A 27,100-nucleotide genomic window follows, 5' to 3' on the forward strand; every position below is an offset into this window, starting at 1 on the left:
GCTGTATGTGAGATGGGCAAGGGTTTAGAAGAGAGATGGGAGGAGAGAAGGAGGGGGGCAGGGTGCTTCCTGAAAGCAGTGTATGTGTGTGTACATGCATGGGTGTGCAGGCATGCGTGTGCAGGCGTGTTCCTACGGAGCCTGAAGGGGCGAGAAGGCTTTGATAGGGCATAGTGAAAGTGGATTGGGCCATGGTCAGTCATGGCTGAGAGGCTCAACAGGTTGAGATATTGGGACAACCTGGGCTTTTCTCTTGCTCATCCTGCCCCCGGCTCTTGTTGGCTGGTCGGAAACCCATTGACTTAGGAGATTGATAAATGCAGCACAGACATGAGCCTCTCTTTCCTGACCCTAGAGTAAGTTGTACCAGGGCCAGCAGGACAGCAGGGCATACTTTGTGACACCCAACCCCCATGGCTGTTCATAGAGAACAGTTTCTGAGGCAATCTCCCACAGACTGACATATATTCTGACTTTTGTGTCTTGGTTTTTCTGAGCTGTCTTAGGGTGCATGTTAAACAGCCTGGTAATAGGAAAGAAGCGCAAGGTGACCTCATGGGCAGGATGGTTGATGATGGTAGCCTGTGGACCCCGGGTTCACTTCCTCACCACCTCTGGCCTCCTCTTGACTGCACCTTCTCCCTCCCTTTCTGCCCAGTCATCATTCTCTGCTTCTTTACAGTAATGGCCATTGACAGCTATTGACTGCTGGTGACGAGGCTGAGAGCTGAAGGTGAGAGTCATGAGAGTGTCTCATCTCTACACCAAGTGCAGCAAGTGAGGCCCCATCCTTGTCCAAGTCTTAAAGCCTGGTTCTGCCTTGCTTTCAATTTCTCCCTCTCTGAAGAGGACCTCTTTGAATGCCGGGGAAGGTTCATCTCCTCTCCAAGGGCTTATTTAATTAACTACTCCAGCACATAGTCCAACAGCAGGTGTGATCAGCACTAACATTTTACTCTGTCTTTGGCAGGAGGTAGGCATACAGGAGCCCACCATAAAGTCATAGCTTTCCTGGAAGTCATGATCCTCCTGTCATCCTCCAGAGTGCTGGAGGCTCCTACTATGTCTTAAATCATGGGTTCCCAAGAGAGGGAGCATGCGCTAACAATGTTAGAGGGCTTGTTGAGGCACAAACTGGGCAGTTAACTCTAGCTTGCAGGTCTAGAGGAGAGCTGAGGAGTTTGATTTCAATCAGTGAAAAGATGTGGCTGGTGTAAAGTGATAACGGATGCTTAGTGGTCAAAGACAACTTTTGATGGAGAAGGGGCCTTATTCAAGGACCACGCAGGATGCTCTGATAAGCAGCCACTTAAATAAGCTGTTGGCCATAAGTTAAGAGTTTCTGTTGTTTCCTGCTGAGCATCAGGGGAAGGAAAGAGAGGAGTTTCAGATTGTTGGGCCAAATTTTATGATGGTATAAAATATTGAAATGTATCAACTATCTTGGCTTTTCTCCTCCTTGCTGGTAAATGAGTATATAACGCACTTAAAATAACATCAGCAATATGCCAAAGCTATGGGAATGTTTATGGTCGCTGTAATGTCATTCTGCTGAATCCCATCACTTGTGCACAACATCTTTTCCTGGATTTTGAGGAGATAGCAGTGACCACTTTAAGTATTGGGCCACCTAGATTTTCTGCACTACATCCAAATGCTAGGAGCACCTAGTTTCTGAAGGGTAAAGTATTAATCTTTTTAATAAATTTCTTTGCAATCTTCTAACTTTTCTGCCACAAACATTTACCACAACAAGTAGGAAACAATGAGTTTATTGGGCTTAATTTTCAAAGTTTGGGGAAGTGGATATAGGAATGTACAAGACTCCAAGGCATCAAACCATTGGAACATTTCACTCCAGGATGAAGGACTTTTCTGTGGATGAATAGACCAAATCACCCATCCACACAACTCTACACCCAGCACTTCCTGAGACCACAGCACTATGGGAGATGTAGCTGAAGCATCTGGAATCTTAAGTGAGGATCTAATGTTTCTCTTCCTCTTTCTTTGACGGAGTAGTCAGGCCTGATCTGAGAGTTCCTTTCAAATAGCCACAATTGCTCCGATGAGGATGATGGCTGTTACACTTAGAGGCTAGCACTCTCCAGTGCTTTAATACCAGAAAACCCAGGTTCAAAGCTCCCTTCTGTACTTGCTGGTTCCTGGACAGTTAGCATCTCCTTGTTCACTGGTGTCATCTCGTGTAAGTGTCTATCACTTTGTTGGCTTTATTTCTTGCCATCTCCACGAAGGTGACATGTGGGAAAGCCTGTGCTCAGAACACCACCAATACTTGCTGGCCACAGGCTCCTTTTCCTGATGTCATTCCAAGGTCTGGCTCCCATAACAGTGTCACAGCAATATCAGTAGTCACAGACACCCTCAGGGATGGCTTCTGTTCCCACTATGGCAGGGTTGATAAAGACTGTCTTTTCTCTCTGAGATGCATGCTGTGTGGTTCAGAGGCAAAGTGTGCCACAAAAGTCCTATCCTGCCACTATGGGCCACTATGTCACATCAGTGGGCCCAGAGGATGACAGGCTGGCTAACCTTCTCATCTCATGGCATTGTTTTGTGCTTTGCAAGGTGCTGAGTGAATTTGTCTGTGCTTGGTATAAATTCTTCAGCCACACAGCCCCAATCTTAAATTGTTTTGTGCTACTCACAACACAATGCTACAGATGAGGGAACTTTATAATGCACAGGATTTGATTTCTCATGGGTTTAGAGACTGAGAAGTCCAGTGCCAAGGTACTGACATTTGCACAGGGACTTCTCACTGCAGCGTTGTGTAGCACACGGCAACACATAGTGAGATGACAATGAGACGAATAAACAGGGACACTCTAGTCACTCATAAAAAATGTCTTTCTCTGATTGCGATACTGGCCCACTCATGAGAGAAGAGCCTAAACTGCTTAGTCACACTAACAGTTCTACACTGGGGATTACACTTTCCACATATGCTTTTGGAGCTATACATGTAAACCATAGTACCCAGTGTCCACCAAAATGAGAAGAAACCCCCTTTAAGGCCATGAAACAAAAAGGAATTATTAGTTCACACAGAGGCACCTTGCAGGTGCCATGATAGAAATTTTGCTCCATGCTGCCACACGGTGTATACTGAGAGGAAACATGGCCTCTTGGGAATGGAGAGCTGCCACCCTCAAATAAACATTACTATCCCGAGGGGGTAGGGAGAGCAATGGCTCAACACCAGGGAAAAGCATCCTTCAGCACAATAAGATGCTTTGAATACAGTAGGCAGTGGTGGCATGTTGTGGGAAAGGGTGGGTGGGAGTCAACGGATTGTGGGAGGCTTGCTTATTTCACATTTGACATGCAGTCTTGTTTATAAAAGTGCCATTTTTTTTCCCAAGAGAGAAAAAGAAAAACTCATGTATAATCCGCCCTTCAAAGCGATAAGTACTGCTGACATTTGGAAGTATTTCACACCCACCCACAAAGAGAAAATCCTGGATAGTTCAAGATCAGAAAGGGGTCTTTGTTGTCTGGTAAGTTTACTAAAGCCCACAGGTGCCTTTTCCAGAGAGGTGATAACAAGGGTGGGTGGGTGGGTGCACAATAGTTCCACAGCAGCAGTTCTCAACCTGTGGGTCGCGACCCCTGGGGGGGGGTGTCACACATCAGATATCACAACAGTAGCAAATTACAGTTATGAAGTAATAATCAAAATAATTTTACGTTTGGGGCTTACCATAGCATTTGGAACTGTACTTGGTGGTGCACACCTTTAATCCCAGCACTCGGAAGGCAGAAACAGGTGGATCGCTGTGAGTTTGAGGCCAGCCTGCTCTACAAAGTGAGTTCAGGACAGCCAAGGCTACACAGAGAAACCCTGTCTCAAAAATGCAAAACAACAACAACAACCAACCAACCAACCACAACAAAAAAGGGTTGCAGCATTAAGAAGGTTGAAAACCACTCCTTGAGGGGGGCTCTAGAAGATCCATTCAGCACTTACCAGCTATGTGGCCTTGGGGGAGGTCATTAACACCCCAAGAGTCACAATTCCTATCTGTAAAATAAGAGTCACAATGGTATTGCAGAGAGATGTTAAACCATCACACGAGAGGCCTCTTAAAGAAGCTGCCGTATTCTTTCATTCTCTAATTTAAAAGACTTTTTTTTTTTTTTAGAGACAAGGTTTCTCTGTGTAGCCTGGGCTGTCCTGGACTCACCTTTGTAGACCAGGCTGGCCTCGAACTCACAGTGATCCACCTGCCTCTGCCTCCTAAGTCCTGGTATTAAAGGCATGTGTCACCACCACCCGGCTTAAAAGACTTTTTACAGTCCACTACACGCCTCTGCTTTCTTAGTCCCCGCTGCTTTACTGCCCTTTGTTTGGCTTGGGTATCTTTTATCTAGCATTTATAGGGCTGTCAGTTGCCATGTTTCCACACCCCTGTCATTATGAGAAGTTTCACAGTATACGAGAAACTAGAGAATATGGAATAACAGACTCTCCTTTTCCACCACCCAGCTTCAGGATTACCAAGTGAGCGCCAGCCTTTTTCCTCTGTAAGTTTTATTCACTCTTTCCCTCTCCATTATATGTTCCTGACGAGAGAATCCAGCTATTTTTATGGACTTCATCTCTCAACATCCCAGGGAATACCTCTATAAGGGAAAGAACCTTTTGAAAAAAATCATAGTTATGATATTATTTTTATATTAAAATTTACCAACAATATTTTAATTTTATGAAACAACCAATTTATACTCAAATTTCTCTGGTGCTTTATACGGTCTTTGCAGTTTGTTTGAACTGAAGGATAAACTTCATATATTGTGATAAATTGATATCCTGCTTAAGTATTTACTTAAGTAATATAACAATGTGTTGTTTTCTTGCCAGTCAAAAAGTGTTTTTCCTTTGTAAAGTATCTGTTGTAGAGTCTGGGTCACTTGTCCTGGAGAGGCTATCACACTTTGGATCTTGCTAATAGAATTTATTGTGGTACATGTTAACAAGCTCTGTTCCTGTCTACGTATCTGTATATTTGCTTATCTGTCTGTCTATCTATCTATCTATCTATCTATCTATCTATCTATCTATTATCTATCTATTTATCTATCCATCTATCTATCTATCTACAATCTGTCTTTGTAGTTATATCTAGAAGCTTGCTTACATCCAGGCTACATTTCTTTCCGAAGCCAGTCTCATGGATGGTTCTGTTTGGTTGCACCAGGATGCAGCAGTGTTCACTGTCTGCACGTGATGCTGCAGACACCGATGCTCACTGTCTACATCCATGAGTTTATTGGAGTTGGCAAGATGTTCATGTGCTAATTCAGCCCTGCCGCCTTCACTTATTAGCTGGAATACATCTATAAATGGATAATTCCCTCCATAAACTCTGCAGTTACCTTGAGGGGTTGTTCATTTAGGAAAAACAAGATAAATGCTTGATTATCTCTCTCTCTTTATCGTCTTCTAAGATAATTAGCTGGTTAATTTGTGCCTTCCAATGGTAACTAGTTTATTTTTGATTTTTGTAGACTTGTGGGTTTAAGGATATTTGATGTCTTTTCATCCGTTTCAACCATTATCATCACTGAAGCGCAAACCACCTTCCCTTGGCCAGTGGGAGCATCTTTAAGCTTTCTCCCGAGTCTTTTTTGTCATTACACTGGAAGCCTTTGAGTATTTTCTTGCTATTCAAGTTTGAGGAAATGTTCCCAAATTGTCTCATATAGATCCTGTCCCAGACTTGTCATCAAGCATTTCTCCAAGGATTTTCAGTTTCATTTAGTGAGAAAATGGGCATCCACAGAGCTCTGTGCCTTGTTTCTATACTTCTTAATGAGTAGAGCCGAGTAAACCTGAATTCATAAGTAAATATATTTAAGATTAAATTTATTGTGAGTTAATTCTGCTGCTACCTACTCAGACTTAAGGTTATAGGATTTTACTTAGCCTCATTGATCATCTGTCTATATGCCTTTTCTCCCTGACTGAACACATCATTTTTCACTGTCACTACCTAATTACTCGTGTGCTTTATTGCACTGTACACACACACACACACACACACACACACACACACACACACACACACACACACACCTACCTGCTAAAGCATAACTGGGTAAACAGCACCACCAATTCTATGACGAAAACACATATGAGTTTAAGAAGTATTGGCTAGGTGCTTTTAATCAAGCACTTGGAGGCAGAGACAGGATTGCAATTGGGAATTTGAGGTTATCCAGGACTACAAGTCAAGGCTTTGATAAAAGGAAAAAAAAAAAAGAAAAAGAAAGAAAGAAAGAAAGGAAAGAAGGAAGAAAGGAGAAGGAAAGAAGGAAGGAAGGAAGGAAGGGTGGAAAGAAATTAAGAGCCAGAGGACGAGGAAGACTGTCAGGAAGTGGCAATGCGTCATTGTCACTGCAATCAAAACCACACAGCTGCTGTGGATGTCTGGACAAAATTAGGCCCTGAAACATCCCATCATGCATAGAGGAGGTACCCACGAGGCCTCACCCCTCTGTGAACTGTCAATGATCACTGCAGTATGAGTTGGGTTTGTTTGTTTTTCTTTCTGGTTGTGTAGCCAATGAACTGAAGCAGTTCAGAGGATTAGAAAAGGAGACACCAGATGGCAATTGGGGCTGGACAAATATAATCACAGTAAGTTACTGTATACGTATTAATCAAAAAATAAGGAAGAATAAAAAAACAAAGAAATTAAATGAATAAATAAAGCAAAAATAAGTTTGCAGTTCTTTCTGCTTTTAGAATATATTCCATCAGAGATCAAGATATTTTGAAATGTCTTAAGCAGAGCTTGCTTGCCTGGGTGACTATTCTAGCCAGTGAATACGGTTATGTTCGTTTATTTAATTTACATTTTATTTTTAGGAATTAGTTCCTTAAAATGTAATTTTTACAATATTTACATGCTTAATATTTTAAATTTATAAAGCAGGGTATATTGAGAGAATACGTGAAAGATTCTAAATCTCTGAATACTTTCTATCCATTTATAAACATTCTTTCTGTAGATGATAGCATAATACACACTTTCTACCTTGCTTTTGCACTTAGTTTAGCATAGAGGTCCCTCTATAGTAGTTTTATAAATTACTTATCCTTTTTATAGATGACAAAATTACGTGTACTCTTATGCCTGTCTCTAGAAATCTTGCTTCTAACTAATGATCAAGACATTGAATCTTGGAGAGCTACCCACTTCCAAGAGTTGTGTATTAACTCAGAGTTAGCAGGCTCTGCGGCAAGACTCACGGGGCCTCGTAGCAAAGGACCAGCATCTCGTTTCTGACAGGTATCCTAACTCCTGCCCTTTGATGTTCAACAACAGTGAGTTGAGTCACCTCAGGTATCTTCAAGATGAGCGGAACGATCACTGCAACCGTGGCAAGGACTGCATCCTCATAAGCACGGGATCCAGCCCTTCAGATTTACAGCATCCGGAAGCTCTTACTTCATGGTTGCAGAGCATTCTGGGAAACCGCGATGTTGGAGGAGCATGGAAGCTTCAGGACGCAGCACCTTTCGACAGGCTGGTCCTAAAGAAGGCTTCTGTATAAGCCAAGAAGTAGTTCTTCACTCCCCTTTCCACGGAAAACTTTTATTTATCAGTTGAAGGATCCCTCCAGTGATGCACTCATTTACTTTACAAAACTAAATATTTTAGCATCTGCTATGTCCAGGAGCCCGTGCTGAAAATTGAGATTGAGGGAACTTACCTTCTGTCTCCTAGCCTATCGGTATCACTTCCCTTCTTGGAATAGCTCTATTTGAACCAATCCTTCTCATCCCGGAATGCTAGGCACCTCCTTCCACAGATGGATTTTTAAATTCAGAAACTGATGAGGACTTGGCTAGTGTGTTTTCACGTGCTTATTGAGATGCAAGGGCATTGACTACATCCAATCACGTGTCCTTAGTTCGTCCTGCTGAAGGTGTTTACTTTTTATAGTTAAAGCTGGAAAGGACTCAGCTCAAATATAGCCTGTCTTCATGCATAAAATACGCAGGCTTTTAAAGGAGGGAAGCATGTGTGGGTTAGTAATGTAGTTGTTTGTGTCATGGAAATAATTGGTCCCTTTTCTAAATATAAATTCTTTTCTCACAGCTGACAGGCTCTTCAGTCCTGGGGGCCAGTTGGCCTCCTCCTCTGCAAACCTGCTTTTTTTCTTTTTCCTGTTCCCCAATGAAATGTGCATGAGTTCAGCAGAGGACTGCTGCAAGGCTGGAGTTTTCTGCTTCGGCCACGTTTCTCTTAAAGGTTTTTTTTTTTACAAGTTGCTTTCTATGTACCTGCAGGCTGCATTATTAAATGACCTATGGTTACTGCACCCCAAGGAGATACTATAAAGAGAGAGCTCATGAAGAAGTGGGCCAGCAGGAGACAGAGTGCACTTACCAGCGGGGAAGCGGGGTGCGAAGGAGGCAGGGCAGTCAAAGAAGTGTACACGTATGCACAACCTGTACCTCCGTGCGGTGACACACTCTTACATCTACAAATGCACAGACACACCCGCACACATCCTCATGTGTGCACATATGTGTCCATATAAACACGCATGCATGCTTGTATATACACATGCACCACAGTCATACAAGTGAGTACACCTTCACCTGTAATCTTACCCACACATTCACTTAGCCACTAGTTCATACAGACAGCCACACTCACACATTTCACCCACAGACACTCACACTCAAACTCATGGATATTTATGCATAAACACATAACAAATGCCCACATAAACCCCCGCACACGTTTACGCACTGATTCAGACCAACACTTGCATTTGTGCCTTTCTTTAGTTTTATGGACGGCTGAAATGGTCACTTAAGATGGAACCTGCCCTGTTGTCCCAATACTACCCTCTTTACTGTGGTCAAACACTGGACTCCTATATGGAAACTCCTGCCATTAATTTTGTTCTGGGTGTCCTACTGAACAGCAAGCTGACTCAAGGGGCTCATCTCCGTGGCAAACATCAGCCCCAGAAAAAGAACATCAATGCAGGGAGCACAGTTTAGAGTCTCAGGCTCCTCCGTTGGGTAAAGTGAAGCAGACAGAGGGTCCAAGACTTGTCCAAGGTCTCTTTAGACTTGCCCAAGGTCAAGGTACCTGAGCACATCCCAGAAGCTACTTTCCCCCAAAGGCAAACTGCCACAGCTTTAGGCTGAGTTACTCTCACGCTTGATACTCCCAGGCCAAGACTCTTCTTTTTTTACTTTCTAAACATTCTCCACTGTTAATGAATCCTTTAATCAAACTCATTAATCGTGTTTTTCATTATCCAAAATGACCCTTGGAATAAAGCCCCCTACATTGCTCAGAGGAAGGGAGCTGTATATTTTGCATCTCATTCATCAAACTTTTATGAAGTAGCAATTGTGTGCACGCTTCATGAGCCAGGCATGCTCTGGAATTGCTGGGAATGTAATTTTTCTGAGCACTATTTCATTGCTGCCTGCCTGAGTGACAGAAAACGAAGCTGACTGAACAAGGGAGACTCTGCCTTCAGAGAGGAAATTAAAGAACAGCTCACCTAATGCAGGCCCCTGCTCTGCAAAATCTGGCATCACATTAAGATTTTAATCTGAATGAAAAGGGCCCTAACATTAAGACCCTCACATTTCATCAAGGTTACCCACAAAAGAGAGGCATGAGTTCTGGTCTCATCAGACTTGTCTTGTCCCTTGAATATCCCTCACCTGGAGACTTCATTTACAGTCCTCTCTTTTCATGTGCTTCGAAGGAACTTGAGATATGAGGGTTCTATTTTTTTTTTTTTATATATATCTAGAATCTCTTTGTGACTTCAGGATTTGAATCTAACATGTCAGAAGTGTGGAAGTCATCAATGCTTCATTCTAGCAAGTAAGCAACTGAGCAATATGAAAAACCAATACCTCTTCTTAGCTACATGATGGGAGGTGACAAGACCCCAAATGGAAAGGTCAGCAAGCAGACACAGAACCCCATGTTCAGAAATCTCTGGGTGACCCAGCATCTGAGTGAGCAGAGATGGAGGGTGAGCAGAGATGGAGGGTGAGCAGAGATGGAGGGTGAGCAGAGATGGGGGTGAGCAGAGATGGGGGTGAGCAGAGATGGGGGTGAGCAGAGATGGACGGTGAGCAGAGATGGGGGTGAGCAGAGATGGGGGTGAGCAGAGATGGGGGTGAGTGGACATGAGGGATGTGTTGAGATGGGGGGATGAGCAGAGATAGAGGATGTGCAGAGATGGGGGCTGAGTGGAGATGGGAGATGAGCGGATATGGGAGATGAGCAGAGATGGCTTGCAGAGGTGGTTTGCTGGATGCTCAATATGAGCAAATGTGAGAGAATAGAAGCTTCAAAGAGAACCCAGGCATAGGAAAATTCTCAGCATTTGTGAGTTTTGGTTCCTGGAGATCTCTACTGTGCTTCCACAGTGATCACTGGGGGGAAAAAAAAGCTTCCTTTCTTTCTGTCAGAGTGACAGGAAAGACGCCATTTTGTTTGTAGCCAGACTCTGTTCTTACAAAAGAACCCAAATGGTAATGTTTCCCTTTTTATCCTGTCTTTATTTATCTGAGTCACCTCCCTCTTTGCATATCTTAACCACATTGAGCTGTAGGGATTTTTTTTCCAAAACCAAACTGACATGGAGAATGGGAGACAGCTAACTTTGACTCTGGTTAGCTATGTTAGTTACTCTTCCGCTGCGGTGGTAACATACAATGACCAAAAGCAGCATAGGAAAAAAAAAAAAAACAAAAACCAAAAACCAGAACTCATTGTGATTTATGGTTCCAGAGATCAAGAATCCACAATGGCGGGAAAGGCATGACGTGGCAGCAAGAGTGAGAGGCTGGGTGCTCACACTTTATTCCCTAGATTGAGGTGAGGCTACTGACCTTCAAGGCATGCCCCAGTGACATCTGTCTACCAATAAAGCTCCACCTCCTAAGGTTTCTATAGTCTCTCAAAATAGCTCAGAATAGTTGGGGAGCAACTATTCAGATTCATGAGCCTATGGAGGACATTCCTCCTTCAGACCAGCACACTTTAGCTTACCGTGTAGGAGAAGGTGAACACTCAGGTGCAGACCACTAAAGCTAATCTGTTCCATCAGAGGGGAGGGGGGAGATGAAAGATATGGAACTCAATGGTCTAGTGAGTCAGTTCCTTAAAAGACCTAGCTATAGTCAGAGACAAACAACAACACCTGCAACAGGCATGCCAGAGATAACACACTACAGTAGACCTGCTAGTGATAACATAGTGAAACAGATATGTGAGAGACAAAACCTCAATATAAATGAGAGGAGAACATGCTGGAACACAAAGGCAGAGATAAAACACTGTGTCTGGTTAGCTTTTCCTGTGATAAACACTGGGACCAAAAGAAACTTGACAAGTTATAACCCATCTTAAGGCAAGCCAAGTCAGGACCTCAAACAGGAAGTGGGAGGCAGGAATTGAAACAGAGGCCACAAAAAATACTATCCACTGGCCACACCTCAGTCCTTTTTCCATGACCCTTCAGAACCAGTGCCCCTTGGGGAACATCTATAAATTATTTTCCAAGTTCTGCCATCAGCTTGTTGAGTAGCTTTGGCCCTCTCTGGACCATAGTTTCTATGTGATGCTCCCAAGGAAATACTTCCCAGTCGATTTCATACAATGATGGCGATCTCTTCTTATTCATCACAGATTGCTTCTTATGCCCATCTAACCAGCATAGACTGTCTCAGTAAAGCAAAGGCTTTGCTCTAGTGGTGCTGATCTGTTAATCACACTGATTCTTCAGCCTCAGATGAGCAGAAACCATCCTAATATAAAATATCGCACAAACTGCCCTGATCAAGTCTTTGAAGGACTCTCAAGCTTCCTTCTGGAACTTCACAAGCCAGGCCTCCGTATCTGCCTTCTTTTCCTCCACATTCTTATCTTCCACACTCCCACAGAACAGCACTCAATGGCTTTTCCAACCCTAAAGTTAAAGTGTTTCTTTTCACAATCTTCCCTCAGAAGAAAAATCCCGTGGTCATGGCTAGTCAAAGCAATACCCCTCATCACTGGCACCAATTTCTGTCCCGGTTAGCTTCTTTTGTTACTGTGATAAAAATCATGAATGGCCAAAAGCGACTTGGGAGGAAATCGGCTTACAGCTTAAAGTCCATCTTTAGGGAAGTCAGAGCAGAAAACTGGGGGCAGAAACTAAAGTGGAGACCATGGAGGAATGTTGCTTACTGGGTCGCTTGCTCAGTTTGGTTTCTTCTACAACTCAGGACCACCTGACCAGGGGTGTCACCTCCCATCAGTCATTTATCAGGAAAATGCCCCCATAAACTTGCTCACAGGCTCGTCTTATGGAGATGATTCTTCAGTTGAGGTCCTTTCTTCCCAGATGACCCTCAGTTTGTGTCAAGTTGGCAAAACAAACAAACAAACAAAAAACAAAACAAAACAAAAACAAAAACAAAACTAACCAGCACATGCTGCAAAGGAAATGCCAGAGATACACAACGACAGAAATGCTAGGGATAATACATTGCAACAGACATTGAGGATTACTTTGATGGCTTATTAGCAGCCTGGATATAGCTGAGAAATGAATTTTCAGAGTCAGTTGAATCCTCCCAGACTGACAGACTAAAAAGACTAGGAAAAAATATGAGACAGACTATTTTTAAAAAATCCCCCAAACACTGTGAGATGGCTACAAATCTCATACTTACATACAATAAGAACACCAGAAAGACAATGAAGAGAAGAAGAGATGAAGAAATAGGGATACAACAATGACTGATGATTTCCCCAAATTAAGTTCAGACACCACTCCATAGATACAGGAGACAGAGAGAGGGGGGGGAGAGAGAGAGAGAGAGAGAGGAGAGAGAGAGAGAGGAGAGAGAGACAGAGAGAGACAGAGAGAGAGAGAGACAGAGAGACAGAGAGAGAGAGAGAGAGACAGAGAGAGACAGAGAGAGAGGAGAGTTGAAAGCCATGCAAAGTGACACACACTGGCATCCAGGTAGACACTTTAAACTGTAAGAAATTAAAAGGTGAATGAAGCCAGAGGACAATACACATGTAGCCTCCCAAACCCCATGATCTGAACAAAATGACAGAAACCAAGGAAAAAATGGAGAAGGGTGACATAAGAAATCGTGGGTGTGGTTAAAGGAAACAAACTTAGAGGCAAGAGCATGAATAAGCGAGACTGCTAATGTAGAAGGCAGCACTAAGATTATCACATTATACTATTTACTGGTTTATTAGAAGATTGCATTTTGGAAGTCATTAGCTCCTTTTCCTACTAAGAATATCTATGAAACGTAATGGATATACCAAGTTCTCTTAACCACTTCATCGTGTTGATTTCTAAGACATCGTGTTGTCCTCCTTAGCTGGGTGCAAGACCAAAGGAAATTAGCCAGGTTAGAAGAAGGCTGAGTTTAGAGGAAATGCTGCCAACCTAGAAGTGTGTGTCCTGTGAAATGACTTTTCAAAAGTGAAAGACAAATGGAGAATTTTTAGGGCAAATGTTGTTATTAAAAATGAAAACCCCAATCCTTCAATTATATCAATAAAGACTCAGGAGCCAGATGCTGGGGTGAAAACTTGCTAGCTCAGAGAGGCAGAGAGAGCACCCAGCTGACCGTTCTACTCAGCTTGCGTCTCAGAGGAAAGAGCTGAAAAACTCACTAGCTCAGCTGACAGACCAGGAGGAAAAGGCCAAACAAACAAACAGCCCCAAGGCCAAAGGCTTGTTAATTCAAAGCTCAGAAGTCCTTTCTTCTTCTACACACTGTCTTAAATACCCCTCAACTCAAAGTCCCTCCTACTCTTTAATCCCTGTCAGCTGGTTTCTTGCTCCACCTCTTGACCTAGGGTTAACTTTATTAAATCCTGTGTACAGAAAGCTCTTGGATTAAAAGTATGTGCTAGGGCTGAGCCACACCTTATCCACCTGTACACAATAAACAGAAAGTTCTTAAAGGTATGTGTTAGGGCTTAGTCACACCAAACAAAAGAGTTTTTTTACAGTTCATAATCTCGGGGGTGCACAATGGGATCAAATATTTTGCAAGAGGCAAACACAAATTGAAAATATTTTATTCCTTATCTTTGGTCTGTTCAGAGTGTTGGTTTCTTCTTGATTCAGTTTGGGCTGGTTTGTGTATTTCCAGGCATTTGTTCGTTTCAATGTTATCCAGTTGGTTGGTGTGCAGTTGCTAGCAGAATTTATGATTTTGTTTATATGTTTGGCCTCAGTCGTAATGCCTCCTCTTTCAATCTGATTTTATTTATTTGAGTGTTCTCTATTTTTTAGTTGACTCTAGCAAAAGATTTGTTGATTTCATTTATCTTTGAAACGAAAACAGCAACAAAGACCAAGCACCTTTTGTTCCATTGATTTTTTTCTATTGTCCTTTGTGTTTTTTCTCTCATTTATTTTTGATATAATCTTGATTTCTTTCCTTCTTCTGATCTTCATGTTTTCTTCTTTTCAGCTCCTCCAGGTCTAAAGTTTTTGAGTCAAGACTTTTCTTCTTCTGTGGTGGGGAATTTATTACTATGAATTCTCTGGTTGCTTATTCTGAATACTGTAAAGTTTGGTATGTTGTGTTTTCATCATATTTGTGTCCATGCGTTTTTCCATTCCTCTGTTGAATTCTTTGTCCCATTTGTTAACAGTGTGCTATTTACTTTGCACGTGTGAACTTTCTGATTTTCCTCCTGTTGTTGATCTATGGTTTTGTTTCATTGTGGCTGGAAAAAGATATTTAGTGTAGACTTAGTGTTCTTAAAGTGGTTAGAATTTATTTTGTCAGCTATTATGTGCTGTGTCCTGGGGAACGCTGTGTGTGAGAGTGGATGTTAAATGTGTTGTGTTGGGTGGAATGTTCTGCATGTTTGGGAGGTGCATTGGTCTACAGCACTGTGTAAGTCTCCTGTTTCCTGTTTGGCCTTCTGCCAGAATGTTCTAGCACTGAAACTGAGTTATTGAAGTCTGCTACGATCTCTCTGTATGTTTATGTGTATTTGCTTTATATAGTTAGGTATTCAATAGGGTACATACTGCTTGTAATTTCTGCATCTTACTAATGAATTGATGCTTAATTGTTATATTAGGATATTCATGATTTCCTGAGTAAGTTTCTTACTCAAAATCTACTTTGCTCAATGAAGCAGAGCTAAAGTTCTCACTTTCACTCATCATTTTTACTAGATATAATCATCTATCCATTTTTAGCCCATATGTATTCTTTTTTTTCCCCCGGCTCTGGTTTTTCAAAACAGGGCTTCTCTGTGTAGCATTGGCTGTCCTGGAATTCGCTCTGTAGACTAGGTTAATTGAGAACTTAGAAATCTACCTGCCTCTGCCTCCCAGTGCTGAGATTAAAGGTGTGAAACATGATAATTCTTACACCTAAATTAGTTTCCCAAAGATGGCAAACAATTTGGCTTTATTTTTTCCACTGAGTCATTCTGTGTCTTCTCACTGAGGCATTTAGTCCATTTACAGTAAACTAATTATTCATAAGAAAGAACATTCCATTTCTATTTTGTTAACTGTTTTCTGGCTATCCTGTTCTTCTCTTCTTTTACTGTTTCTTCTTTTAATGTTTTGATATGCCATTTTTTAATTTTTACATAAATATTTTCTTTGTGGTTACTATGAGGGTTACATAAAACATATCATAATTATAGTAATTATAGTAATATAACCTGACAACAGCTCAACTTCAATCATGTAAAAACTCTATATTTCTGCTCCCCTCAAACTTTATGTTATTTATGTCACAACTCATGTCTTTTTACATTGTCTTCATTAACAAATTTTTGTAACTCCTATTTTTAGTAAGCTTGTCTTTTGGCTTTTATTCTTAAATTAAAAGCAGTTTGTGCGCTACCATTAGGTTACTATGGCACTTTGCCTATGCAAGCCCCATCACTAGCGAGTTTTGTATTTTCATATGCTTTTGTGTCCTATTTAATTCCTTTGTTTGGACTTGAAGAACTTCCTTCAATGTTTCTTGGAAGGTAGGTCTGTTAGCAATTCTCTGTCATTATTTGTGTGGCTATATCCTTATCACTTTAATTTTAATTAGAATTATTTAAAATTTTAGTATTAAAAAGTTACACATAAAAAGCATTGTATTTTTATTTTCACTTTTAGAGGGCAGTTTTCCCTAGAGGAGTGTTCTTGGCTGGTGGCTTTTCAGAACCAGCTCTCCCCTGTCACCATGTGTATTCCATGGATGAACCCAGGTCATTAGGCTTTGCATCAAACACCTTTCACCCATGGAGCCATCTCATAGGTCCCTAAGCCTACTTTCAAACAACTCTGTACTTCTTCTCACATAGTGGAAATAACTTGTCTAGTGTAATTGTCCTATTTCTTTCTCTTATTTCTTGTGTCATTACTGCCATTCATTTTACTTATACATAAGCATATGAATATATATATATATACATAACTAAATATGGCATTGCTATTATTTTGAACAAATTGTTACCTATTAGACCAGTTGTGAAGTCAGTAACTCAAAAGTTTCATTATACTATATTTTTCTCCAATATTCTTACTTTTGCTACATAGATTCAAGTTTCTGTCTTAAGTTCGTGTTGTTTTCTCTTTAAAGTGATGCATTTAATGTTCTTATAAAAATTACCTACTTCTGTCCTAACAGCACTCTTACAAAAATGTTTCCTTTCGACAGAAAATTGCAGAGTTATGTACAAGATTTGGTGAGTTTTAATATATGTATGTATCCACTCACAAAGGATGAGAATTCTGAAGGTGACCATTTTACTCGGTAGATTATTGTGCAGAAACATTTTAACATGAGCCACTTGTCTGTTTTTGCTTTTGTTGCTATCCCTTTTGTGTCATATCCAATAAATCATTGCCAAGACCAATGTCAAGAAGTTTCTCCTAGGGCAGGATGCATAGGCAAGCGAGAGGGCACCTGCTTGGCAAGTGTCAGACCTGGATTGAATTCCCTGCATGAAAACAGAGGGGAAGGAGAGGAGAAGGGGAGGAGGAGGAGGATGGGGAGGGAAGAAGAATGGGGAGCGGGGGAAGGAAGTATTATGATCCCAGCATCCAGGAGGCTAAGACAGGAGGATTGGGAGTCTGAAGTTAACTTACACAAACCAAACCCAAACCTGAGAGAGAGGTGGGGGAGGGACAGGGGGAGGGAAAGAGGAGAAAAAGTGAGAGAGAGAGAGAGAGAGAGAGAGAGAGAGAGAGAGAGAGAAGGAGGGAAGGAGGGAGGGAGAGAGACGGGGAGGGAGAGAGCAGATATGAACTGGTTTAAATGTATGTTCCAATGATTAAAAGGAATAAAAACTAGAAAATGGAATTGTACAGCTTATAGATGGAATTATATAAAATGCTTAATTTAACCTACAAAGGTGGGAGTAAAGCGAATAAAAACAGCCATAAATATGGTAGATATTAATTCAACCATGCTTCTACTTTGAATGTCAGTGATCTAAATGCATCAGTTAACGGCCCTTGTCAGGTCAGTAAGATGGTTCATTGGGAAAAGGGCTTAATGCCACGCCTGAAGACCTGAGTTTGATGCCTAGAATGCACATGGGATTATACTACCTCCTCTGGCTTCTACACACACACACACACACACACACACACACACACACACACACACACACTATGGAACATGTGCCACATGTGCGTGTGCATTCACACAGGCAGAAACTTAATAAATATGAAAAATTAAAAGGACGTCTCAGTGGATCCAAAAACAAGAGTAAAACTATATCTTTGTGTACGAGAAGCTACTTGAAATACAAAGACTGAAAAATCAACCAAATGGTAGAGGCTATAAAGAAGTATCCCATGCTAATACTAATGACAAGAAATCAAGTGTCACTGCCCTTAGAAAGGGCAGACATGAATAACGGTGCCCATTGTGTATAAAAAGGAGTACGAGAAAATGATAAAGGGGTTCAATTCTCTGGAAGACACAACACTCTTCGGCATACGTATGCCTGACAAAAGAACATTAAAACACACAAGACATAGAGCTAAGACTATTAAAGGAAATAGGTGAATCCACAGCTACAGTTGGGAATTTCAGCAACTCTTTAACATACACAAACAGAGATAGTAGGCAGACAATGGACACACCACTGACCTTGGCCACCATGAGGCACTGGGACTTCCTACTGGACAGATATAGAAGAAATCATCCAATGAGAGATTCCTGTTATTTTCAAGTTCATATGGAACCTAGAACATTCTGCGAAACTAAAAAGATCATAAATCTCACAGTGCCTGATGTTGGCTTACTATGGAATGGAGCTAGAAAGACACCCAGGGTATCCCAGCATCCTTGCAGATTATAAACAACACAATTGGAGACATCACAGAGTTCAAAGAAGAATCTTGAGAGAAATTTAAAGGTGTGTAGCAGATAGAAACAAAAATGGAACTTAGCAAAATGTGTGAGCTGGAGTGAAAGCAGCCCTTGGAGGGAAGCTGAGGGTGTGGAAGGCACATGTTAGTGAAGAAAAGCGGTACAAGAAGCCCTAAAACTCCGAAGCCTGGCCTTCCATACCAGGGAAGAATTGCAAATGGAGCCCAAATTAAACAGAAGAAAATAATACAACTGAGATCAGAAGCCAATTACGTTTAAAACGGAAAATTAAATCAATAAACTAAAAGTTGGCTCTGTGAGTGAACCAACAACATCAATAAGTTTCTAGACAGACTAATTAAATTATGAACATCAGGAATGAGTGCAGGATTATAACTACACATCCCCTGGGCATTGAAAAGATATCAGAGAGATACCATGAGCAACTCTATGGCCACAGATGTGGTAACTTAGAAGTGGAACAATATCTCAGAACATTCATTCTGTCAGTACGTTTACAAGAAAGACATGACAACAAGAATAGGTCTGTAGCTATTAAAATAGTTGAATCAATAGTTAATAACCTAAGCAGAAAGGCCCAGACCCAGGTGGTTCACCGGCACATTGTATGAATTACACCAAATAGTTAAGAAAGAAGCCATAATAATTCCTCCTGTGCTCTATCCGAAGATCAGATGGGATCGGCGATATGCTAAAAAGAAAAATAATAGAGCACACATGTCACTCATGAGCATAGCTGCAAAAATCCTCAAGAAAACATTAGCAGTTACAGTTCTACAAGATACAAGCAAAACTGCACACCACGACATAGCGGGATCTGTCCTAGGCACGCAAACCTAGCTTAAAAAAAATTTAAGCTTATGACACCTTATATCAACAGGCAGTACCAATAGCTACCGAAGAAGCATTTGACAAAATTCAACTCCCATTCATGAACACGTTAAGCTGGGGACGGGAAGGAACCGTCTCAATTTGATAAGCGATCTCTTTAAGAAAGCCCAGTTTACCTGCTCCTTTAAGGGACAGAAACTAGAAATGTTCCTCAGAAGATTGGAAAGACACTGGTGTCTGCTCTCTCCATGGGGCAGAGCCTGCCACTCAGGGTGCAGTCGCAACAACTCAAGTAGGTTAGCTCCTGTTGAGTCCGAAGCGTCCCCAATAACAGTGCTCTTATCCTTTGACAGACCCAGGGTGCTGGGGTGTAGTAATGTCTCTTGATTCTTACTCACACGCTGCACCTCTCTCCACCCTTGACCTGCAGTCTGGTTCTGGAAGCTAGGGTGATAAAGCCTTTCACGATCTATCATCAAGATGAATGTGAGGATCACGAGTTGCCCATCTTTGCAGCACCTGCCCCTAGCTGGTTTCTCCACATGGTCTTGTGTCGTGTCACTGCTCTCAGACTCAGTTTCCTTACCGAGGTGTGGTTGGAAACATTTAGGAAGTTAAAAATGACTCGTGCGTTATTACTCCAGAGATTCTGAAGTCATTGGTCTTGGATGGTCTGGGCCCCAGATTACAAAAGGAAATCTTCCTGAATGTTTTACTCTTCTGTCATCATCAGCGCACCATTGGGTTACCACAGTATAACGGCTCTCTGTGGGATGTGCCAGTGTGCCTGAAAAAAAGAGGACATAGCTTTAGCCCAGAGGGAGGCATAAGAAAGATTTTTTTTTAGCTCTGGTACAGGCTAGAAATACAGGCAATTGATACCCAGGACTTTTCTATAGTACCCCTTCTCCAATCCTAAAAACAGCTACCTTTTCTGCCTTTCCACAAAGCCAGCTTTGGCCCAGGCATCATGTCTGGTCTCATGCCCGACTCCCTGCCTACCCACACATGCCTCAGCTGCCACAGATTTGTCTTCCTGGCAGTGTCAGCAGCTCTTTGAGTGTTGTTCACAGTGGGTGAAGGACGCCTGCACATCTGTGGCCTCGCCAGGTCTCCTCCTCGCAGAGGCTCAGCCCTAGATTTCTCCGGTGTCTTAGGGCTTCATTGCTGTGAAGAGACGCCATGTCCACAACCATTCTGAATAAAGGAAAGCATTTAATCGGGGCTGACTTACAGTTCAGAGGTGCCGTCCATTATCATCATGGCTGGAAGCACGGTGGTGTGCAGGCAGACATGGTGCTGGAGAAGGAGCTGAAAGTTCTCTATCTTGACCTGCAGGTAGCAAAAGAGAAACTGGGAGCCACTAGGCCTGATTTTGAGACCTCAAAACCCACCCCTTAGTGATGCAGTTCCTCCAACAAAGCCACACCTCCTCCAACAACGCCATGCCTCTTTTTTTCTTTTCAGATGTCTTTCTTTAAAAAAAAAAAACAAAGAAACAATTAATTTCGTCACTTTACATCCTGGTTGTAGCCCCTCCCATCGTCTCCTCCATGTCCCACCCCCTCCCTCTTCCTCCATTCCCCTCTCCTATTCTTCAGAAAAGGGGAGCCTCCCATCCCATCTACCCCAGCTCATCAAGTCACCTCAAGACTGAGCATGTCCTTTCCCCCTGTGGCCTGGCAAGGCACTCCTGCCTAGGGGAAGTGAGCAAAAAAACAGCCAACAGAGTCCATGTCAGAGACAGCCCCCCACATTCCTTACCAGAGGACCCATATGAAGCCTGAGCTGCCTATTGGCTACGTCTGTGTAGGGGGCCTACGTCCAGTCCAGACATGGTCCTTGGTTGGTGCTTCAGTCTCCACAAGCCCCACTGGGCCCTGGTCAGTTGGCTCTGTTGGTCTTCCTGTGGAGCTCCTGTCACTTCCAGGTCCTTTTCTCCTTCCCCTCCACTTTTCTGCAAGACTTCCTATGCATTGCCCAATGTTTGGTGGTGAGTCTCAGCATCTGTTTTAGGGCACTGCTGGGTGGAGCCTCTCAGAGGACAACTCATTTAGGCTCCTGTCTGCAAGCATAGCTGAGTATCATTAACAGAAAGCCACACTTCTTCATAGTGACATTCTGTATGGACCATGTATTTAAACACATGAGTCTATGTGGGCCATTCCTACTCAAACCAACACATCTGGACAGGGAGGCACTGTGCTCTTTGTGCCTTTATTTCAAACCTTTAGCTGAGGGAAGCCATGAAAGTATGCCATCTCTGTTGTAGAAGGCTGATCTAGTTTAGACTAAGGGGTTAAGAGCTTTGAGGTGACTTGAAGAGTAGTGATCAAGACACCTCCTCCCATTAATAAAATGACTTGGACAGTATCAGCACCATGATGCCACGGGAAGTATTTGGGGGTAGATCTAAAATACCTCAACAGGAAAACAAGGCATTGCCAAGGAGGAGGATTCTTTTTGGTACTTGGCATTTGGCTTTTTAATGGGTCTTTAAGAAGTCCTTGTCCAAAGATGACATGCAAGGACAGAGCAGAGGCAAACTTCCAGTCTAGCCGCAACCTCTGTAGGCTACATTTCTGTCAAGGCAGGTGTGTGTGTGTGTGTGTGTGTGTGTGTGTGTGTGTGTGTGTGTGTGTGTGTTGGAAGACTGAATGATAAGCACCCTGGGCACACTCTATTATTTTACTTAAGAATGGAAGTTCTCCATTCCTGGCTCGGATTCAAAGGTTGGGCATTGTATTTGTGCTTGAGAATCCAAAGATATCGTTAGAGAAGGCTTTGGTGATTATAACCCAGACACACACAATTCTTCATGTGTGAGAAAAGTGTGAGGCAGATGTTTCATTTGGATGTATCCAGAGCCTCTTGCCTGGCTTGGAATGCTGTAAACTGTAAATAGTCAGTGAAACCTTGGATAGAGAGGTCCAGACATACATGTAGTCTGGACTACATGTCCATGTAGTAAGGCCATGTACATGGCATGTAGTAAGGCCACTTGAGCAAACTATTATTATTTAGCTCAGGAACCAAACCAGACTGAGTCTGTGTCTCCAGGCATCTTATAGTTAAGAAGAAGAAGAAGGTAAATTGTGAGCAAATCATGTGACCATAGGAGTCTGGTGTTTGGGACAAGGTATAGTTCTCAATAGAGAGAGGGGATTATAGAAGGCCCGTGAGGTGGGATTGACTGGGCCTAGAGTGGTATTGGACTTTTCTATGCACAGGGAACAGAGTTTGATGTTTATCACAGAAGTAACTGGTGCCCATGCCCATCACTCAGGCATTCTTGTGCAGGGCTGCACAGTTTGCCTTCACTTCTGCCCTTCAGTCATCTTGAGCATAAAGCTTGTGAATATTTAGAAGTAGATTCCTCTCCTTTGGCTGAAGTCTTATGCGCTCTCAAGTTGTTAGTCAGCATTTCTTAGATGTAACACTTGAGTAACAGGTTAAGCCATTTCGGACATTGTAGCTCACAGTGCCTTGGTCTTATTTCTGTGGGTATGTGGCAGAACAGAACACCATGGAGCAAAGTCTGTGGTATAGCAAAGCTTCTCACCTCATGGTGGCCAGGGTACAGACACAGGATAGGCCTAGGGAAAAATACAAACCCTTCAATGGTACCCGCCAATGGCCTACTTCTCCAACTAGGTCCCAGTTCCTAAAGTTTCTACCATGAAGGAGAGATAAACCTGTTTTTAGGATCCCAAGTGTGGATTGGAACAGTCTTGTGAGAAAACAGGTGAGGTTAATCCACTGGAAGACCAACCACCTCGTGCAGGAGCTTGATTGTTTTCAGCTGAAAAGATCCCATGAACAGACTTTGGGAGGAGATATATAAATGAGCCTAGAACCGAAAGCGGGGCTTTTTGAAGACTTTGGATAGTTTTGGCTGTTCATTGCTGCACTTAGAGATGCTCTTAGAGAGAACTGCTGGAGGGAAGGTTTCCGGGCTCCGGCTCCTGCTGAGGTTCCTGGTTCTGGTTCCTCCAGGTTCAGGAGAAGAAATGCTGCTGATTACACCAGGAGAATCGCTCCTCGGAACTGATATCCTTATGGTTTTGTTATTCTTTAATCTTCTTTTCCTATTGTTTTGGTTAGTTGGGTTATAAGTGACGTATGCTCGGTTAACAAGTTGTAATAAAATACATTGGTTAAGAAAATTGAGCCTACACTACCACCTCCAAGTGGCCCATCCAATTCTGAGTACTAAGTGAGTTGACTTATTTATGGTGCCTGAACCCTCATGATCTAAGCACCTCTCGGAGGCTCTCCCTTCGAACATTGCTGAATTAGAGATCAAGCCTTCAACATAGGGACAATAAGGGGACATTTATAGCCGAAACCACAAGCTTTAGCGCAATAAAAGAAGCTGCAAAATTAGGCAGATCCATCCTAGTTGATTTCTGTTTCTCTCCCATGTTTCAAATTGTCAAAAGGAGAATAGCCCACTTCTAGCAGGCCAGGAGGTAGCTGGCATAGACTCCTTGACAGGGCCAAGGGTAATCACTTCTGAGGAAAGGGACAGTGTGAGCCATTGAATGCCATGTACAGCTGCTGGAGATTGGCCGTCCCCTCAAGCTCTGCTAGCTCTTTCTAGCACAGGGCTGTGCTGCTGTTTCTTTGTATTCCATGCTCCTGTCTCTTCAGAAGAGAAGATCCCTTTCTTTTGGAAGCTTGCACTCTTCTCGTGGAATAGTTCTGGGAAGAGATTCGTCATCTCTGGGGAGAGTTTGTCCTAAGGACTGCCATCAGAATTGGTTTCTGTTGAGTTTTAGTGGTTAGCAGAAATGAGATTTTCTTGGAGGCAGTTGGGGTTTCCAACAATGTGACCCACACCAGGGAGCCTGATACCTCTGTTTCAGGGTCAAGAAAACACCCAGGACTTGGCTCGGGGATTGAGCTCTTGTCTGGATTGTCTTCTTAACCTTTTAGATGATTGACCGCCTTTGCCTGCCTCCTCCCAGGGTGGCAGTTTTTGCTCAGTGCACCATGTTTTGGTCAATTAGCTGTGCCTTTTCGGAGCTGTGCATAACTCGGATCAGCTGAAAAGAACTCCATGGCTGATTAGTGGTGCTGACCATGGCTGAGGGAGAAGGTTCTTGTCTAGTGATTATATCCTTGGATGGACTGTCTTGAAGGTCTCCAGCTAAAAATGTGGGAAAGTTGTCATAAAACTTTCCCTGACATTCTTTAAAGACTTCCTTATCCTATTCAGCCCCATTGTTATAAAACATAACCCAATAGTGATATTTTTATTTGGATATTTTGTTGGATATGTTTTATTATTAGGTGATTTTCTTAATCTCTTAATGACTCAGGCAGATCATAAACTCGTCAAGGTAAGTGCCCTGGTCCCTTGTCCCACACAGGCTTTCTGTATATGGCTGCTATAAATGCCTGATGAGGGAATATGGGGAAGGCCTCTTTGACTTGATTTAGATTCGTTTTCTTTTCGCCTTTTTTTTTTTTGTCTGCGGCTCTTTGTGAAATTCTTGGCATCTAGTTGGTGCTGGCTTGATTTATAGTTTAGACAATTATCATGGGTGTTTTTGGGGCTCTGCCCAAATCCTGCTGTCTACCCACACAAAAGCCTTTTCAGCTGCATCTTATTCCAGACGTCTTGCACCATAGTTACCGGAGTGTCTCTTGATTCCTGAGATGACCCAGGAAGTTCAATATCTCTGCATCTTCCCGTTTGAGTCTCCCAGGCAGCTGCCTCTCTGTAGAAAGGGCTTCCAAATTCACCAGACCTTAGGTTACCATGGTTATCCTCACAGAGATTGTCAGTATTGTGCAGTTCCAAGTTATAAATCATAGTTCATGGTAAACATGAGGAAAGGAAAACCAGGGATGTTCAAGGATATCCAGGGCATACCAACATGATAAGGTCTGCTCTGGGCTGCGGGTAAGCCAGTGGTCAGATGGTTTGTGCTGAAGAGCCTCTAAGGAAGCGATGGCTGTCCACCAGTGCTGGGGGCAGCTGCTGGGGTCAGACGCTGGAGGTGCAGGTCCTCTGTGCCCCTCAAGAGGTTCTCTAGACTAGATTCCTCTGCAGTCACCCCTCCCACAGATGAATTGTTTTTTATTCTGATAGGAATTTATTGCCCACCCCCCACATCCCGCCCCATTATAAACTGAGGGATGAAGAGGGTGCTTGTTTTATTAGCTTGGAAGCCTGTACAGTCCACGAGGCTCAGCACTGGGATTCATACTGCTGACAATCTTCACACTCCATGGGCATTCTGCTATAGTTGGGCCAGGAGAGAAGACTACCATACTGAGGGTGTGCAGACATTCGGTCCCACTCTCCTCCCCTTTGTCTGTAGCTCCTGCTTCCTGTTTAAAGCATCCTAGTTCATACAAAGGCACTGACACTCAGTTCACCCAAAGAAGTCCATTTTTTCGTAATACTGAGATGTCACACAGGCCTCATGTGTCTTCTTTTGGGGCTCTGGTTGTTGACCTCCTAGGATTGTATCCCAGCAGTGCTAGGCATGGGGCGGGGGCCATGCTTCCTGATCCTCAGAACTTGGAAGGTACAGCACAGGTCTCCATCAGTTAAATTGGCATCTATGAGTGAAGCCTTCTCACCTAAGAGCGAGATACTCTCTGAATGGATGTAGTGACTTGGCCTTTCCAGTATTTACTTCTTTATACACGGGGCCTAGAGGTTCTCCCTTCCTGGGCTGAGATGAACTACAGCAAAGACCACCAGTCATGGCTCATAAACCCACTGTGTCCCAAAGCTTAATAAAGTTTTATTAGAACATAGTCATGTCTGTTTGTTTACATATTGTCTCACAGACTTAGAACCATATTCTCTAATGGGACTTGAATAGAAAGATGACTGGTTTAGGGACTTATAGTCAGAGATTCTCTTCCTCCCCAAATCTATTTTTCTCAAATGTATAAAGATGGAGATACAGGCTGCATGATGTGGGTGTTCTGTTGAAACTTTGCACCATAAAATGCCCCTGAATAGTTAAGAAGTCAAAGATGAGAAATACATTCCTCAGCCTTCTCTTGAGGAGTCACAATATATCCTTTTCAAAATCCTTAAGAAGTGTGGTTAATACGCTTACTTACTTACTTGAACAGTTTTTCTAGTGAAAACTGGACATGGAGCTATCCTGTACATGTGAATCGCAGCCACAACCTACAAAAGTTGAGTAGAGACAGATTTTAGAAACAGTAGTCTAGGAGAAAAAGTCAATTCCACGGCCTTTAAGGATTATTTTCTAATTCCAGAACATTCTAGAATGAACTGTGCAGCTAGATCATGGATGGGTACCACCTTTTGTTGTACTTTGTGAATGTTTCAGAATCTAGGATACCAAGAGTTCTTTTACTCTTAATGACACTCAGGCAGAGCTGGGAAGGGGCCTGAACACCTGCATTATAGATAATGAGGTCACATAGCAAAGGGGTCCTGCACAAGGTGTTGGGGGCCTCCTGTTCCTTGTCTCCCCTCAGCTCTGCGGATGTTGGTACTAGAGACTGAGAAGATGTGACCCCTTGGAAGTGCCTCATACATTGGCATGGGTGTCTGGGAGAACGGAGGAAGGGCAACTGTTACTTGGTAGTGCTGACGAGAATTCCAAATTGGTTGTTTTTGCTTTGGCTGAAGTTCACTAACTCAGGGAGGTTAGAGACTCTGTGTCTCCCACAGGAAGAGGCTCTGAAGGTAGAGTTGGTGAAGTAACTTCCTCTCCCCCTCCTTCCTATAGGGAGGAAGATGAATAAGCAATCCATCACCACACTATACCCTGGCTGCTGGCCCTGCTGTCTGAGAACCATCATGGTAGCCCTTTGGGTTCCAAGACAGCCAAAGAAAGACCAGGC

At 42.8% G+C, this 27,100-nt stretch overlaps 2 long non-coding RNA genes across 3 annotated transcripts in view; one reads left to right on the plus strand and one right to left on the minus strand.

Annotated features, from left to right (window-relative positions):
* The window catches only part of LOC311580315, a 41,975-nt gene extending 32,623 nt beyond the window's left edge, over positions 1-9,352 (plus strand). The window contains exons 2-5 of one of the 2 annotated variants that reach the window (XR_014773420.1): positions 683-733; positions 3,387-3,521; positions 6,588-6,664; positions 7,174-9,352. This is a non-coding gene — a long non-coding RNA (uncharacterized lncRNA). The remainder of the gene's footprint in view (positions 1-682; positions 734-3,386; positions 3,522-6,587; positions 6,665-7,173) is intronic. The other variant, XR_014773421.1, reaches the window with a different exon arrangement.
* Positions 9,353-19,091: 9,739 nt separating this feature from the next.
* Positions 19,092-26,459, minus strand: LOC311580319. Its single transcript, XR_014773426.1, has 4 exons — positions 26,349-26,459; positions 20,899-20,949; positions 20,487-20,727; positions 19,092-20,039 (listed from the first exon to the last, which is right to left on the minus strand). It is a non-coding gene; the product is annotated as an uncharacterized lncRNA (long non-coding RNA).
* Positions 26,460-27,100: the final 641 nt, after the last annotated feature.

This window comes from Acomys minous (genome assembly GCF_964271855.1).
Source record: "Acomys minous genome assembly, chromosome: 13".
NCBI classification, from domain to species: Eukaryota; Metazoa; Chordata; class Mammalia; order Rodentia; family Muridae; genus Acomys; species Acomys minous.